The 14,644-nt window shown below is 46.2% G+C and overlaps 1 protein-coding gene and 1 non-coding gene across 13 annotated transcripts in view; both read right to left on the bottom strand.

Moving 5' to 3' along the window:
* Window positions 1-14,644, bottom strand: part of RBFOX1 (RNA binding fox-1 homolog 1) — a 1,664,339-nt gene that overhangs the window by 1,331,080 nt on the left and 318,615 nt on the right. The window lies entirely within an intron of this gene.
* On the bottom strand, window positions 11,571-11,645 carry TRNAA-UGC (transfer RNA alanine (anticodon UGC)). The gene has a single exon. It is a non-coding gene; the product is annotated as a tRNA-Ala (tRNA).

Genomic DNA, 14,644 nt, shown 5'->3' with positions numbered 1-14,644 from the left:
AACTGTGGTTCCATGTTATGGGCGAATGTGGTCCATGTCTTAATCAGTCTCCAGAAGGTCACTTTCTGCAAATATTGTTAGCACTTATGTTCCACTCTTCTTTCAAAGAGCTTAGTGCACCAAGCATGAGTTATCTTGATTATCTGCACAACAACCTTGTTAGGTAGGTTAGGTTGAAACACAGTGATCCTGAGCCCACGTATCCCTGCTCATAGTCCAAAATTGTCTCCATTCATACAATCCCAAGGATCCTGGTTAAAAAGTTAATCAGGATTACTGAGCCCAGTGTAGCGGATTGTATGAACCCAGAATTTCAGGGCAATCCTGGTCAAACAGCTCTTGTTACCCATCATTTAACCAAGGTAGATAACCAGGAATGAATCCTGATTATCTATCCTAGATAAATCAGGATTGTATCCTGGTTAAATCAGAACTGAATCCTGATTAAATCAGAATGGAATCCTGGTTAAATCAGGATTGAATCCTGGTTAAATCAGGATTGAATCCCAATTATCTACCCTGGTTTAATCTGGACTGAATCCCAATTATCTATCCTGATTTAATCAGAATTCATTCAGTCAGATCTTAATTACAGTCAATGACCAGCAACAGAAAAGAAAAAGATACAGTTACACAAGGTATCCATACATTTTTGACCGATATTGTCTAAGCAGAGGCTACAGAATACAATGAGCCCTAGAAGCGAAAAAGCAAAAATTAGCTACTTTATAAGTCACAGACGGGTCTCTATCATCTAGAAGAAAATTCTTGTTGGAGTTTAGCAACAGCTAGAGAGCCAGGATTGCCTACCCCTCCTCTCAGGCATCCCTGGCACACAATTGTCCCGCAGGTGAGATCTAGTGGTTAACCAAGTCACAAGGTTCTCAGTACCAATCTCACTCCACCATTCAAGGCAAGCCACTAAGGCTGTGTGCACAACCGTCCGTGCTGCGGGGAGAGCGGGTGGGTGGGTGGGAAGGCAAGGCTTGGACTCACCTTCCGCACACACAAGCAGACAGCCACTCTTTGGCGTGCAGATTGCTGGAGGCCGGAAAAAATGAGTCCCAGCCTCCGGGAACCCCTAAATGCGCTGTGAGAGCAGAGCAGTGTGTTTAGGGATTCCCCCGTGGTCGGGCACTCTAGGCACCCAACTCTGTGTATGCTCGGGCTGCCACATAAAGCCATCCCTGGATGACCTCTGTATCCGATAGTTAAGGAGGTGCTAAAATCGTCACAGACAATGTGCACAGCTGATTCCAGTATTTAATTTTCTAGCACATTTAATCTTCTATTGTTCTAATAATAGTAACATTGTTTCAGGGAGCTGCATGGTGCTGTTTTTGATATCAGCATGAGTTTGATAGAAAAAAATTAATTCCCAAAGCCACAATGCCTGTGCTGAAAACTGGACTGTACAAGGATTTTCAGATCACATTTAGAGAAGATATATTGGTTTAAGAGAGGTGCAGTACGATAAAATATTTGTCTGTTGTCGAAACAATGAGTAGCCAGTTACAGTTCTGCCCTTAACTTCCCTTTTCTCATTCTCAGCATGTAAAGCAAATAACAATTTTTAGTGATTTTCTTCCTGAAAGCTCCAATTTTATTTAAGTATTGCAAATTGCAAACTATTTCTCCATGCAGTCAGAACTCAGGTTGCTTCCCTGATATCTCACTAAAGAAAGGTCGGGAAAGACCAGAGATAACAATATAAATCTAGGGAGGGCTATTTTCAGACTTTTTTCATTCCCAGGTAATGCTTTAACCTGAAATAGCAGAGCACAAAGTCCTCACATAATGTCTTTTTTGGAGGCCCCGTTGAAGTGATTCGGAACTCCTCTGAAGCATGACCAGGCTTCCGTGTAATTCCCGTTCATTTCAACAGGACTTGGAGTGGGGCGCTTCAACTAAAAGGGCGTGGAGCTGTCCTCTGCCCCTCGCCCCTTACATTAGGAACAAAGGAATCTTCTTTATACTGAGTCAAACACTTGGTCCGTCTTGCTCAGCATTGTCTGCACTGACTGGCAGCGGCTTCTCCAAGGTTTCAGGCAGGAGTCTTTCCCAGCCTTACCTGGAGATGCTGCCAGGGAGGGAACCTGGGACCTTCTGCATGCAAAGAAGATGCTCTACCACTGAGCTTCAACCCCATCCCCATATAGGAAGCTGCCTATACCAAGTCTGACCACTGGTCCATCTAGCCCAGTATTGTCTACACTGACTGGCAACGGCTCTCCAAGATCTCAGGCAGGAGTCTTACTCAGGCCTACCAGGGGATGCTGCCAAGGTTGGAACCCGGGTCCTTTTACATTCACGTGGGTAATGAACCACTGACCTACGGCCCCATCCCCTATGGGGAATATCTTACAGCAGGCAGAACTCACAGGTAGTCACTCCTCCAAATGCAAAACCAAGTGCACCCTGCTTAGTGAAGGGGACAATTCATGCCCATTAGACCAACTGTCAGGCAGTGGTCTGATTCAGAAGATTCTGAGGAGGAACTGCCTGACGCACAGTCCTCTGATATGGTCCTGCTACAGGACGCTGAGGAGGGTGCCCCATGGATGGACGGGGAACATACCTATCACAGAACAGCAGGAGGTTGTCAGGGCGCCATCGCCTTCCTCTCGGGGAGGATCCAGGGCCAAGCTGCGTGGAGCGTTGGTGTGAACGCAAAAAGAAACAGCATTTTGTAGAGAAGAAGCAGCCGTTTGGCTGCCAAGGCTGACCAGGGAGGCGCCTGAACCTGTATTATTATTATTATTATTTTACATTTTATATCCCGCTCTTTCTCCAAGGAGCCCAGAGCAACTTAAGTGCTACATACTTAAGTTTCTCCTCACAACAACCCTGTGAAGTAGGTTAGGCTGAAAGAGAAGTGACTGTCCCAGAGTCACCCAGCAAGTCTCATGGCTGAATGGGGATTTGAACTCGGGGTTTCCGAGGGCCTGATAGGGCCTTACTTGGCTTCACCTGGCAATTAACCTGGAAGAGGTATCAATTCAGACCGCTCACTCTGCACCATGCAGAGTTTCAACTGACCGCTTCGGCATGCAGTTCCATCTCCTGGCTTTGTGCACCTTGCTCCTGATTGCTCCTGTGTTCTTGGCCCTGTGCCTGGCTGTCGACTTGTGACTCTCTTTGGAACCTCCCCTGGACTACGGAACTGGCAACCGACCCCTCCCCTGGCATTGACCCTAACTGGACTTGGCCCCTGACTGCCGGTTTCAAAGTGGCAATCTCCGTTGACTTTGCTTTGCTACTAGTAAAAGCTTGCCCTACACATACTTGCTGTTGCTTGATTTATGGTGGGAGTGTGAGCCCGTGACACCAACTCTCCACCCATTTGGTACCCAAGTGCCCAGACAGCAAGAGTAGTGGTGAGCAGCACTATTCCCTTTAGGGGATGGAGCCGCTCTGGGAAGAGCAGAAGGTTCCAAGTTCCCTCCCTGGCAGCATCTCCAAGACAGGGCTGAGAGAGACTCCTGCCTTCAAGCTCGGAGAAGCCGCTGCCAGTCTGTGAAGACAATCCTGAGCTAAATGGACCGAGGGACTGACTCAGTATAGGACAGCTCCCTATTTCTTTAACAAATGCAGATCACAGTGGACCCTGCTTAGCAAAAGGACAATTCGTGCTTGCTGACACAAGATCAGCTCTTCCAAACCCCAATGAAACAGATTTCCACATGTACATATTTAGTAGCGGGGGGGGATCACATTATAAGTTTTTCCCCCACCTTTTATTTTCTGTTGAGTTTTGCAGAGGGTTATTTACTAGAGCTGCTTGAACAAAGATTTGTTTAGCAACTCTTTTACCTGAAGGGCAGGCACGGGTTTAGGCAGACGCTATTTTCTCAGAATAAATTCTACTCAGATTTTATCAGTCCTTTTTTATTAACTCCCCCCTCAACTTCCAAATTATAATCAACTCTGACAACTCTGCTTTTGTATTACTTGCTCCAAAAATAATGAGGGTGGTTTCAGAACGTTTCTCTGATCCTGATGTGCTTTTCAGAATAATACATCAGGCAACGCTCATGAAAAAATAAACAAGACTCTCCTTTGAAAGAACAGATGAATATTTGTGTTTATGGGATGGGGGGACCCCATTGCACACAGCACACCTAAGTTTTCTAGAAACCTCACTCTCTCCATTTAAATTAGCTTCTGCACAAATGATTTCCAGAAATATTTATGCCCAACCCGCGACACAAAAATAAACCAGACAAATGTCTCCCCTCCCCTAATGAAATTATACCATGAATTACTTCCAAGAGCATTCCAATGTCAAGGTAACTTACTTAATTATCCATTATCATCAAAATGTGGACATAATGTTAATTAAAATGAAGGGGCAAGACCATTTCCATTTTTTATTAAGATACATGGGCCCCCTTGAACAGCCATTAGCTTCGCTGGCAGGGTTAGGTGGAGGACGAGTGTTAACTGGTTAAGAAGACCACGGGAAGCAGGTTTCGGATGCTGGCAAATGGCAGAAGCCTAATGAGAAAGCAGCTGAGGGATTTTCAGCAAAACATTTGCACAGAGGAAGGTCTTTGGACAAGAATTGACTTCTTTTTTCTTCCACCAGTTCTGGGATTCTAAAGACCCTTTTGAAATGCATGTGTGTGTACAACAGGGTGGATCTAAAAGGCCGCCCCAGTTTCATTGCTTGAGGAGGGGAGGGTTCAAGCTCATAGCCAGTGGATTTTTATTGGCACTGGGCACCTAAAAAGTGGGGGGGAGCCTATCTTGTCTCCATCCGTTCTAAGTGCAAGCAACACCCTGTTATTTATAAATTATTTGTTTGTAAAACATTGCGGGGGGGGAGGAAATCTTGGGAGTTTCAGGGGGGGCCCTAAGCCCCCCTGGCAATGGGCATTGGGGAGGGGCTTATCAGCAGTGGGTGCTGCTTGAGAGTCTAGTGGCCACTGTTTTTATTTCTTATAAGTGCCCTGAGAACAATGCTAAGGGCTCCGAACTGCGTCATTCACAGGGAACTTGTACAAAATACAGGGTAGCCACAAACTGCCTAGAGTGGTGATGAAAAAAGGTGATTGGGGAGAATGTTCCTGTGCAAATCTCCTACCCGCCCCCCTTGCTCCCCAGCCCCCATTGCGAGCTACTGAGCTCACTGCTGGACCTTAGTCTAACAAAACCTTCAAAAGGCAAAAGAGGTCCAGCTGTTGAGGGTGTCTCTGATGGTCTTTGCCAATGGATTGTCAGCCCCTATGGGGCAGGGACCATATTCAACCTGCACACAGTTTGGGCCTCAGCTTGCTAACTGGGCCAAGAGGCCCCTTCAAGAACATAAGACCAGCCCTGCTGGATCAGGCCCAAGGAGGCCCATCTAGTCCAGCATCCTGTTTCACACAGTGGCCCACCAGATGCCGCTGGGAAGCCTACAGGTAGGAGTTGAGGGCATGCCCTCTCTCCTGTTGTTACTCCCCTGCAACTGGTATTTAGAGGCATCCCACCTCTGAAGCTGGAGGTGGCCTATAGTCCTCCAACTAGTAGCCGTTGATAGACCTCTCCTCCATGAAGTTATCCGAACCCCTCTTAAAGCCATCCAGGTTGTCACCACATTTTGTGGAAGAGAATTGTGCCTCTGAACACCAGTTGCAGGGAGTGGCAGCAGGAGAGAGGGCATGCCCTCAACAACTGCCTGTAGGCTTCCCGGAGGCATCTGATGGACGACTGTTGGAAACAGGATGCTGGACTAGATGGTCCATGGGCCTGATCCAGCAGGGCTGTTCTTATGTTCCTATGTTCGTTTAACAATCTTCCCAGATAATAATATAGTTGGAAGGTGGAAAGTGAACAAAATTTTCCTGATTTGTATATAAGATAAAATCAGACCATGTGAAAATAAGTTCCCCTAGACCAGGCCTGCTCAACTTCGGCCCTCCTGCAGATGTTGGCCTACAACTCCTATAATCCCTGGCTATTGGCCCCTGTGGCTGGGGCTTATGGGAGTTGTAGTCCAAAAACAGCTGGGGGGCCTAAGTTGAGCAGGCCTGCCCTGGACCCACAACCATTCCAACAGAGAGGGGAAGTGCTCTAATTCATATAAACTAATCTGGAAAGGGTCTTATACCACCTATGGAAAAGTTTAATAAAGTTCTCATGTCCTCCTTAAAAATCCCTTTCTCTCCCTCAATGTCTCCCCACATCTATGCTGAATTTGGTCACACTATGGCCCGTGTTCCCAAAAGGGTCCATGGCATCATGCACCAGGTCTTGGCTAACACTCAGGATTAAGTCCAACGTCTTAATATTTGCAAGTGATGGTTCTCTTCTCTTTAGCGGGGGCGGGGGGGAGCAACTGGCCCTGTTTCAATCCAGTACAGCACCCCTCCCTCCCAGGGGCCGTTACTGGTGTCTCTCCTCTGTACTTCTTTTTAGACTGGGAGCCTCCTTAGTGCAGGGAACCACTGTCTCATTCCTTTTGCTCTGTAAACGGCTTTGGGTACCATTTTTTGGTTGAAAAGCAGAGTGGACAGCTGCTAAATCACTAATACCTGAGCAGCCCCGCCAGGAAAAGGTCAGCTTCGCTAAGCAGCCCCCGCAAACTGTGAGCCAGAGGGCACTGTCACAAAATGGCAGCTCTCTTCTATTTAGCAGAGGGACAGCAACTGCCCCTATGCAGCCCAACCTAAATTCCATTCCATTGACTGTTGCTGGTGATTTCCTTGGGTTTATTTTTAGATGGCGAGCCCTTTGGGGCATGGAAAGCATCTTCACCCCACCCACCCCCAGCCACTTGTAACAAACAGTTTGGGAATCATTCCTGCTAAAAGGGCCAAGAGGAACCTTTTCAAGTGAGGGCTCTCATATTTAGCAGGGGGAGAGCAACTGTCCCTATTCAGCCCAACATAGCGTCTCTCCACTAGCTGTCGCTGGTGTCTGTCTTGTGTTTCTTTTCAGAATGGGAGCATCTTTGGGGCAGGGAACCATCTTCAGGCCCTCTTGTGGCACATAGTTTGGGAATCACCCCTGCTAACTGAGCTAGTTCTCTTCCACAGGGGAGAGCAACTGTCCCTATTCAGTCCAGCATAATGTCTCTTGTGACTGTTGCTGGGGTCTCCCTTGTGCTTCATTTTAGACTGGGAGTCCCTTTGGGGCAGGGAGCCATCTTCAGGCTCTGTTGTGTTTGGGAAACCCCCTGTTAACTGAGCCAAGAGGTACTCGTGAAAGTGGGGGCTCTCAAGTTTGCAAGGGGAGAGCAACTGTCCCTCTTCAGCCCAGCTTAGTATCTCTCCAGTGGGTATAACTGATGTCCCTTTTGTGGCGATTTTTGTTTTCAACGATGAGCAATTTGGAGACTTAATTTTTCTCATACCTTTTGCTCTGTAAACTGCTTCGAGCACTTCTTTTGTTGAAAAGTGATATCATTGTGATAATAGTAGCAGTAACAAGAGTACTAACAATGATAATAGAGGGATCCATATTTTCTGTGGCCTCTGTGCCACCCACGACGGTCATCAACCACATTGCTTGACAGAACTGCCTTATGCTACCGTATACTGTACTGTGTGGGGAGGGGGGGTTTTAATTTGTTGAGTTTCAGTTTCCATGGTTACTCCCACCTCCCTGCTTTCCCCCAAACTGTCACAGTACAACAATGGCAAAAAATGAGGCAACTTTATGTAAAATGAATCATAGAAGAACAACTGACACAGATCAAGTCTCCAACCCCCACCCCCACCCCCAAATCTCACTTTCCATTCCTCTCTGAGTGCTTCTTCCCCCTTTCTCTCCTTTTGAAAGAATCCAACCAGCAACCTCTTTCCTTCACAATCCTTTCCTTCACAATCCTTCACCCCTTTACATGACAAATTCTTCAACCCCCCCACCCTTTAAGTAACTTTGCAACTAGGACCTATATCTGGCCTAAAGAGAGAGAGAGAGAGAGAGAGAGAGAGAGAGAGAGAGAGAGAGAGGTTGCCATGGTGATATTATTCCAAAAATAAATAAACACACACACAACACACACACACACACACACACACACACACACACACACACCAGCTCCTAACCCCTTTCAACAAACAAAAATGGGAGGCGGGGGAAGTAAAAGAGGTGCACGTAGTCTGGATTAATGGCATTATTTATTTAGCAACTGTCATCGAGTGTTTATTTATATTCCAAGCCACTACCTGGCTTTCATGCATTGTTCAGTCTTTGCCGAACAATTAGAGCCGCAGCTAATAAATAAGATATTTGTGCTACAGGAAGGGTGGAAAAATACTCGGAGTATTTGCCCTCATTTGTCACTGGGTGTTGGCAGCGCTAAGTAGTGGGTGTCAGCCATGAGCAGAGGTGACTTTTCTTATGGCCTGGAGGATTCTCAGTCCCTGCATGGACTACTCCCTCTGGCATTAATGTGTCTGCCTTCTTTGTAATATGATTGGGTCTGCCAGACTTTGGGCCAGTTTAGAGGCAAGCCAGAGGCAGACAGCGGGATCTAAGATAGGCAGGTGGCCAGTTCTGGGGTGGGCAGGCAGACATACTACTACTACTGCTACTACTGCTGCTGCTGCTACTAGCCACCTTAAGTGGCACAGCGGGGAAATGCTTGACTAACAAGCAGAAGGTTGCCAGTTCGAATCCTTGCTGCTACTATATCGGGCAGCAGCACTATAGGAAGATGGTTCCTCTCTCCCAGACAATCACCGCACCGCCCCCCTCACTCAGACCTTGCTTTCTCCCCTTGCATACACAATTGGGGGCTGCACAGCTCCTGGACACTTGTCCTACCTTAATTGTAATTGTGGGAATGCATCTAGTATTAAGTCTCATCCTGAAGCAAAGAGAGAGCTCTTGCCTCAGCAAGCCCACCAGACTGATCTCTGTAGTCTGGCACCTAGTGGTGATGCAGAGCATTGGCCCTCCAATGGCAAGAGCGACACCTAGTTACAGATTATAGCATTAGCACTCTTTGAAGACAAAAGTTCAGAACTCTCAACACTCTTATTTTACCCCCACTTTCTGGAATGTTTTTTGAGGAGGAGAAGATAGCAATAGCACTTATATTTATATACCACTTTATAGCCGGAGCTCTCTAAGCGGTTTACAGTGATTTAGCATATTGCCCCCAACATTCTGGGTACTCATGAAGATGAAGATGACCCAGAGGTGAAGATGACCCAGAGGTGAAAGTCAGCAGTGTTAAGGTCCTCTGAGAACAGAGTGGATATCAGGGGCCTGACCAACCTAGACCAGGGCTGCTCAGCCCTCCAGCTGTTTTTGGACTACAATTCCCATAATCCCCAGCTACGGTGGCCAGTAGTCAAGGATTACGGCAGCCGACATCTGCAGGAGGGCCAAAGTTGAGCAACCCTGACCTACACCCTTCTTTAGAACAGGGATTCTCAACATTGGGTCCCCAGATGTTATTGGACTTCAACTCCCATAATCCCCAGCCCCAGTGGCCTTGGGCTGGGGATTATGGAAGTTGAAGTCCAATAACATCTGGGGACCCAACACTGAGAATCCCTGCTTTAGAATACTCTGATCATCCTTGGGCATACTTATCTATGACTATTAAAATACCAATAGTGACTCATCTTATGGGTGTGTGTGTGTGTGTGTGTGTGTGTGTGTGTGTGCCAAATAAGGCACAACTGCCTTTGGTTCAAGGTATATGTGGATGCTCCTCTCTCTCCATCCCATCCCACCCAGCCTAAACAAGAGCAACATTGCCTGCAGGCTGGTCATGCATCAGGTAGAGCTGTGCAGTCTCAGCCTGTACAGCTCTACCAGGCAAATGGCCATTCTGTAGAGCAGCATGGTTTTCATGAAGGCCATGGTGGGAAGAGAGAAGAGAGTCACAAACAGAGCTGCCAGGAACCAGAGGCAGCTGTGCCTTGCTGGGGGCACACACACACACACACACACACCCCTCTGGGCTCATCAAGACACACCGCTACAGCAAAAGGCTTTCCCTTCTCCATTTCCTTGCCGGGTTCTGTCTGCTACCTTAACAAGCACACTTGCCAGTTACTTCAGGTTCCTGACATGGCAGAAGACAGCTTTTTGATGAAGATATTTAATTGAGATTTAGTTGTGATGCACACTTTGCATTAAAAGTCAGTCTGGGAGCTCTTCTGCTAAGCAGGTCTGCACAGGGAAATCGGTGTAACTTTGGTTAGGAATTCACGACGGAATGTTCAGAATAGAAATATCACATGCCTGTTTGTTATTCCAGGTTTCTCCCCCAACGCGGTTCTGCTGAATGCAAATCTGGCAGGTAAGAGCCGCTGTGCACAGCCATGCCACTGCCGGAGCTTTGATTATGATGTTTTACTTTGCTTGGGGTTCATCTGGTCGGATGATATTATCAATTTTAATCCTGTGAAATGCAGTGAATGTCACCCGAGGGCAAATGCACAGCTTTGCTCCTGGAAGAAATGTCACTGTTTTCCATATGAGAAGCTCCAATCGTGATTGACAGGCTTCACATCAAATAGCGGCCCTGCTTGGCAAACTGCCAGTGGATGTATGCAAATATGCCAGATGTAATTAGGCAGTTTCTGGTGCGGCCTTTGTGAATGACCGCTTCCTTCTCGAAATGCTCATTTGTACAGGGAGAAGAGAGCTGTTCTTGTGGGAGCAAGCATGAATGCTCCCCTTTGCTAAGCAAGGTTCATGCTGGTTGGCATTGGAATGGGCAACTTCATGTGTGAGCACTGTAAGATATTCCCCTTAGGAGATGGGGCCACTCTGGGAAGAGCACCTACCTACTTGCATGCAGAAGGTTCCAAGTTCCCTCCCTGGCAGCATGTCCAAGATAGGGCTGAGAGAGACTCTTGCCTGCAACCTTGGAGAAATCGCAACCGGTCTGGGTAGGCAATACTGAGCTAGATGGACCAATGGTCTGACACAGTGGCTGCATTCACATGTAACAAGAAACTGGAGGTGAAGAGACTTCTGGTTTCATTTTCTGTATGGCCAAATGTGGGCAACTACAGTTTCACAGGAAAATGGACCCACGGTTTCTTCCCCCAGACACTGATTTATACCTTTGGTTCGTAGTGAGGTCCAGAGCCTGGATCTCCGGTTCTGTGGTGCCAGCGTTACATCCAAACACTGGCACTGCTGTCTGGTTGCTTTGCAACCGGAGTTGAGGGAGGAAGCTCCTCCCTCACTCCAGCTACTATTGGCTGCTGGGGTTATCCTTCATTAAAGAAGGAAGCCCAGACACCTAGTTCCCGCCCCCCTCTGCAGTCAGCAATAGAGGATGGGAGATCGGAGGGGAGCAGGGGGGAGTGGAATGGACGGTAGAGTGTGGGTAGGGGGAAGCAAAACCACAGGTCCATTGGCCCCACAATTTTCCATTATGTCTGAAGGCGGCCCCTATAAGACAGCTTCCTATACTCCTAAGCATCTGGAGTGAAGCTCTGAGGATGCTTATCGGCTCAGTGCAAGAACACTGGAATCTATCAGCCTGGAACATAGAAAGCTACCTTATACCAAGTCAGACTCCTGCTCCGTCTAGCTCAAGACTGTCTACTCTGACTGGCAGCAGCTCTGCCAGGTTTCAGGCAGGAGACTCTCCCAGCCCTACCTGGAGATGCTGCCAGGGATTGAACCTGGGCCCTTCTGCATGCAAAGCAGATGCTCTACCACTGAGCTACAGACCCATCCCTGCTCTGGTTGGTGTTGCACATGCCATTAAGGATCAGGTCTGCAGCTTGGAAGTGCTGTTAGATCTGGCCCTTATTTTAGATACCCGCGGCATGAACACCGCCTTAGACGGGTACATCTGTTGTGGTCCTCCTGAACCCAGAGAGCCTGCCTTGCTTATCCATACCCTAAGAATATCCAGCTTAAACCATGACAATCCATTATACATGAGGCTGCCCAGGGTGCAGATCCTGCACTAAGCATTTGAGGAGCTTTCCCCCTCTGCCATTTTACCGAAGTTACCCATGCGAAGGCTAATTAGCTGCTCCTGGACTGTGGAATGCACTCCCAGCGGAAATTCGTAATCTTGATTCTTTGCTGTCCTTCAAGAGAGCCCTTAAAACCTATCTGTTTGGCCTGGCCTTTCAGGGTTTTTAATCAGTTTTAATACCTGGTTTTCAGGGTTTTAATTGTTTTGATAGTTTAATTGTTTTTTAAGTTGTTTTAAATTGGTATTTATATTTGTATCTCTGTTTTAATTGTTTTTAATGTTTTCTGTTTTAATTGTAAACCGCCCTGAGCCATTTCGGAAGGGCGGTATATAAATCAAATAAATAAATAAATAAATAAATAAATAAATAACCCATTTCCCCCACCCCGTGGAATAAAGGGAGGAGTTGCTCCTTAAACTTTCCTTCTGTCTGCACCCAAGGCTGCCTTTGAAAATTACTCAGAAAGTGCAGTTGTTGCAAAATACAGCATCCAGGTTACAGGTTGGTACTAGCCACAGGGAACAATGTTTTAAAAAAAGAAAAATAACTCAGACTTCACTAGAGGATATATATATATATATATTTTAATAGAACTTCTGCTCAGGTTATTTTATTTGCTGATCTTTTCTTTCTTTTAACACCTGATGTTGCCTGTTTGTTTGTTTGTATGCTTTGCTATTTGATTAGATTTTTGTCTTCTGCTGTATTTTAAATAGGTTCTTGTTTTCATTAATATTTATTGTCTGTCACATTGTAGATTAGGTGTAAAATTTAAAATGGAATATATATTTTGTCAATAAGTAAATATTTCATGCAGTGCAATTATCAGTATCCTTCAGTACTTTGCCCTCAAAACAGCATCAAAACATCATTCTGACAGGTGCCTTCGGGGGGGGGGGGATATGGCAGTCACATGACACATTGGACCTTGTGTTATAGACATACTAAGTTGGTGAGATGTTTTGCAAACCAAGATAATATATCTCCATTCCATACCTCTCTTCATATATCACAATGGGGTGTCCATTTTTCTTCTTTTCCCCACTTTTTTTTTCATGCAACACATACAGAGTTATGCTTATGTATCTTCATATTTAATCTTATTCTAAAAATATCCTGATGATGTAAACACATTTGCAAACGTGCTCTCCAGATGGGAGGGAGGGAATGGACACTAGCCAGTAGTTGCTCATTGCACCCAGTCTCCCTGGGTTTAAACTGAACCCTGTTGAAAATGCACAGAATGGTTGTTTTTCCAGAGCTCACGGAAAGAAAGGAAAATATATGTATGTTTCAAGGGCAGCGATAATGCTATGAAACCACCTTCACCACTCTTGAAATGTGATGCTTGCCTTCACTCTAACATGGCTCCAGCCCGTTCTGAGGAACCCGTGTTAATCAGCTGGAGAAAATGCAAACGCATTACCATGCAATTAGTCCATTGGCAGGCGCCTGGAAGTAATACATTTATTGACTTCATAATGACTTTTTGATTCACACAGCCAGGTGCACACATCTTTTGTGGGGGGAAGAAAAGAGGAATGAACCACAAATTGAAGGAATTAGTTATCAATTAGTCATCAGATGCTTAAAAAGCAGACATCCTTGCAGAGAGCAGCCGATCTATTGCGGCACAAGACATTCCGATGCTCTGCAAAAGGACAGATGCTGCCTTGCTTATGGCCACATTCACCTCATACATATACACATGTATATATCCCAGGACCCTAGCTTCTTCTGCAATAAAACAAGGAAGCCTGGATCGTCAGCTGGGTCTGATGTGCATTAGAAGTAGCACTGGACTGAAACTGCCAGATGCAGGCTGCAAAAGGAGGGCATTTGAGGGATTTTCAGGGCAATATGGGACAGAGCATATATCTGGAGGCCTTCTGGTGGCTGCCGTTGCCCGCCTTGCCCCCAGAATGATACAGGGGAACCTAGTTATTCACAGGGGTTTCGTTCATCGGCTACTACCATGAGTAATGGAACTGTGAGAAATGAGGCATTATTCCTGTGGGAAATGGAGAGTTACGTTCCAGGATGGAGGAGAAGTGTTTTAAAAGTGCAAAAACCCACTAAAAAAACCATGAAGTTCTGTACTGTAATGTGTTCCATGGGTCAGCATGTGCCCAGGATGTGTCCAGGAATACCTCCAAAGCTGCAAAATGTCACCCCCCCGCCGCCAAAAAAAAAAATCTGCAGAAAATTGCGGAACAAATGAGGAGTGTGTTTTTTCCAATAAATGAGAAGAAATGAGTCAAAATGGCATCAGGAAATGACCTCTGCAGTAACTTCCAGCTCTCTAGGAACTGAGGCTAAGTGGGTTTTAACCCTAGAAGCCCTGCAGATATGTGGGTTTCAGGACCTGCAGATACTGAAAATGGGTGTCAATCGGACACTGCAGAAACATGAAGAACCATGAATAATGAGGTCCACTTGTACTACATTTGACATAGCTTTGCTGTGGTGAGTGCTTCTGGGTGGGAAAAATGGCAGCCCCTTGATGTTACAATTTAGAATGCAATATTGTATTTATCTGAATCCAAGACTGGGTTTATTCCAAATGCTTTGTAACGAGAAATTGAGAGGTCATCTTCAATTGTGAGTCCTCTCACTTTAGGGTAAATATAGATATAACCTTTGTTTAATGGGGTCATCTTAAATTCAGAGTCATCTTTGACTCAGGTAAATACGGTAAAATTTACATAATCAGGAAAGCTAATTTCGAAAAGCAGTATGGCTAGGAT

The sequence above is a fragment of the Hemicordylus capensis genome, chromosome 13, assembly GCF_027244095.1.
Source record: "Hemicordylus capensis ecotype Gifberg chromosome 13, rHemCap1.1.pri, whole genome shotgun sequence".
Lineage (NCBI taxonomy): Eukaryota > Metazoa > Chordata > Lepidosauria > Squamata > Cordylidae > Hemicordylus > Hemicordylus capensis.
Note: the sequence above shows the minus strand (reverse complement) of the source record. Positions and strands in the feature narration are given on the sequence as shown.